This window comes from Cicer arietinum, chromosome 1 (genome assembly GCF_000331145.2).
Source record: "Cicer arietinum cultivar CDC Frontier isolate Library 1 chromosome 1, Cicar.CDCFrontier_v2.0, whole genome shotgun sequence".
Taxonomy (NCBI): domain Eukaryota; kingdom Viridiplantae; phylum Streptophyta; class Magnoliopsida; order Fabales; family Fabaceae; genus Cicer; species Cicer arietinum.
In genome coordinates this window covers 1393952-1397814 of record NC_021160.2, presented here as the reverse complement: position 1 = coordinate 1397814, position 3863 = coordinate 1393952, and the positions used below count along the sequence as shown (strand labels likewise).

The window sequence follows — 3863 nt, the reverse complement described above, 5'->3', positions numbered from 1 at the left end:
AATTTATTTATTTATTTATTCAAAAGGTGAAATTTAAATATAAAAATAAATCAATATTAGAAACAAACCTCCATACCTAAATTTTTTATTTTTCTTAATTCCACCAAACTTAAGTTTTATTACGTCTAATTCGACTTAGTCTAGACATATCTTTAATGATCTAAATTTTTTATAGATGTAAAAATAGTGGATTAGAGAATAGGTTAGTAGTACAAGTCGTTGACAATTTAATATTCGTTAAACCTTAGATATTTTCTTCTCTCTCTACCACGTTGCTGTTTCCATAGTGTTCCATGCCTTTTCCTTAACTCCATAACCTGTTTGAATTAGAATGCTGATTATGATTATTCTTATTCCCCTTCTAATTAAGTTCTAATCTATGAATCATTCTTAATTCTAACTTAATAACCCTTTGGTTTCTTTTCCCCTTCACTTCTCCTCCTTATTGTGTGGACAGGATGTACTTAGTAAGAGATCGAGGAAGCAAATAACATACACAGATCTGGTCTTTTATTTTCACTATAGGTACGATTCATGATATATTTACTATCTTCATATTATTAGTTAGATATACTTTTTATTTTTCTAGCTAGTATTTATGTAGGTTTGTGATTTATTGTATAATAATTTTTTTTTTTAAGTTTTGGGGATATATTACACACGTGTTTTTTGTGTTTTTGCCTTTCAAACTGCTTCATATGACAAATCAGCTTGGGTTCTATGTAATAAACATGTGTTAATTGATTTTTGACTAGAAATTTATAAGTTTTGTCAAAAATCAATTAACTAAAAAAACAATATTAGTTTAATTAATAATTTTTAAGTTCTGTAAAAAAAAAACTAGAAATTTATAAGTTTATAAGTTCTGATAAAATTTAGAAATTTCTAGAACACATTTGATAAAAATTAAGAAACTATATTTAATTAGACATTTCTAAGTTATGTAAAAAAAAAAACCCTATAAATTTTGAATTTTTAACATGAAATTTAACACGAATAAGGATAAATGATTTGATTTGACGGCAATTTCGTATCTTCTACAACCAAGTTTAAGTAGTTCATTTTTAAAATTCTGATCAAATGAAAAGAAAATTATAACTTACAACAATAATCAAGTACTTTTCTTATGAAAATAGGTAAGAGTGATCAGTGACTTTAGTTTATATAGTATAGTTTATGTTAAATTCAGGTTAAATAAGATTTTGTTTACAACAAATAAGTTCAATGATTTTTTTTAAAAGTCTATTCAATTAAAAGAATACTACTATAAACTAGCTAAAAACCTTAGTGTTAAATGTCGGTTTATTTGAATAAACATAAACAAGATAATAATAATAATAATAATAATAATAATAATAATAATAATAATAATAATAATAATATTGTAGTAAGACATTTTATAACGTATTAAAATTGTATACCATTAAAACTCTATTTTAAAGATATAAGCATACTCAACTATTAAAAAAACCAGCAATATCATTTAGACAAACTTTAAATGTTTTATCATGCATACATTTTGTCATATTTGATTCATAAACCTTTTAACTTATTTTGTGATATTTTTGATGAGTTTAATTTTTTTTTGTAAAAAACTATTGTGTAAATGATATACGAATGACTTTATAAGTAGTTATAATAAAAATCAACTATTACTAATAATATAATGATTTAATTGATTGAACATATAAAAACTATTTATATCGATGATGTATATAAATTAATAAAATTTAAAATGTACTAATTAATAATCTATATTAGACTTTAAAAAATATAAAACAAAAGTCTTCGACGAGAAATGATCTAGACTTAGATGTTGAATTTATAAAATATGGAAAACATATTTAGAGAAATAATATAGACTTAGATGTTGAATTTATAAAATATGTAAAACATATTTAATGAAAGACTTGTGAGACTCACCCCAAATCCACTCATAGCTAGAATGAGTTGGTTATATGAATCAATAGGCACACTTTTCTTTAACAACCTGAGAATCAATAGGCACACTTACTACTTACAAAAATATTATGTTCTTATAAATATCTTTTTTGAAAGTCTCACATTGAATATGCCATAGTGTAAAAAATATTTATGAAGGGAAGATATTTACGTCTTACAAATTAATTAATTTTTGTGCAATTGAATTAGTTAGACTAAAACTAGATTTTAAGATGGTATAATACTGTATCCAAAATTTATTTATGCATCTATATTATTGGACAACTTGAATGTCACCTCAAAGGTCGGGTCCTATACCAACAAAATGTGTTGAAGGTTCTATATTAGACATATGTCTCACTTTAGGAATCAATTTGTGAGGTTAAGTTATGCCATACTAAGTTCCCAAAAATATGATCTACATAATGTTTTTAGCCTATTTTACTTGTAATTAATTATTAGATAAAAAAAATACAAAAGATACTTTTAATTATTGGACTATTATCTATTTATTCAATTTTGTTTAATTATCGGTATTTCTGTAAGAAAATAAAACTATTTTAAACATATAGATATCATAATTAAATCTCCAGAAATAATTAGCTGTATTACCGATTCAATAAAGTTTTAACTGTAGACCATTCTATGAAAAATATGAAGAAAAAAAATAGTTTTATCAAATGATGAATATTTATCAAAGGGTTTTGAGTAAAATTATTATGAATTATAAGAATATAATATAAAATTATTTGCATTAAGAAATAATAAATTAACTTAATACAAGTATTTAACATAGGTTATGAGATGCGATGCCTAATTACATTGTGAAAGAAAACACATACGTTATCTCAATTGATTAAAATAAGGAGTAATGAGTTATCATAAGAATAATGGATAAATCCCATTGAATAGTGAACAAGGGACATGCTGAGATATGGGTAACAAGACTTGTCCCGAAACCTTTCTGGAAAATACCATAGAAACGGTAATTAGGGGATTTTTGGGGCACTAAATATACTACTCATAGTTTTTTTTACGGTATAGTAATTGGTTTGTTGGAACTTGGAGAGGCTTTTATCAAAAGGACAGTAAAATAATGCATTGATTAATATTTGTACTTTTATAAACATTGGCGCCAAGTAGTGGTGTAGGAATCTTTTGTAATTAGGGCAAAAAAAGAATAATTTATAACATTTATAAGAAAATATATTTTAAACTAACCAAATTAATACACATTTTCGTAAACTAAATCCTCAAAATAGGATTATTGGAATATGGTATAAATAGTTGGTGCACGTTAAGTGTGAATGTATTAAATTTTGAGATATGGGAGTTTGATTTCTATTTAAAATAGGTAGTTTGATATTTTTATTTCTTCAAAATATTATGTATTTTGTATCTCTATGTGTACTTAATGTAAAAGGAGTGATACAAGTTAGAAGTATAAATGATTAAAATAAAATATAAATTTATTATCTTATAAGTTTGTACATTTATTTAAAAAAAATTATTTTATATAACGTAACAACTATTTTGTATTACTAAATAAAAATTAAATCGATTTGATATTAAATATTACCTACTATTATATATGTATTTTGAAATATAAAGATGTGAAGTGATATACTCAAATACACTCATTCGATAATACTAAATAAGTATGAAGGTTTTGCTTACCTCCCTGCACTATCCATCTTTCATAAATATAAAAAAATTAAAAAATATTTTTTCTAAAAAAAAGTTTAAACAAATTAAATTTAAAAAACAAGACAAAATTAGAGTATACGTCAAAAATAAAAGAATAGTAATAAATATATTACAAGTTATCCATCAAAATAATTCTTATTTTATTAATAGAAAATAATAAAAAATATGAAGAGTTTAATAAAGTGAATTAAAATTATTTTAGTTGATACCGGATT

At 23.1% G+C, this 3863-nt stretch overlaps 1 long non-coding RNA gene across 1 annotated transcript in view; it reads left to right on the top strand.

Moving 5' to 3' along the window:
- Positions 1-204: 204 nt before the first annotated feature.
- The window catches only part of LOC105851628 (uncharacterized), an 11955-nt gene continuing 8296 nt past the window's right edge, over positions 205-3863 (top strand). Inside the window, exon 1 of the long non-coding RNA XR_003474654.2 lies at positions 205-525. This is a non-coding gene — a long non-coding RNA (uncharacterized lncRNA). The remainder of the gene's footprint in view (positions 526-3863) is intronic.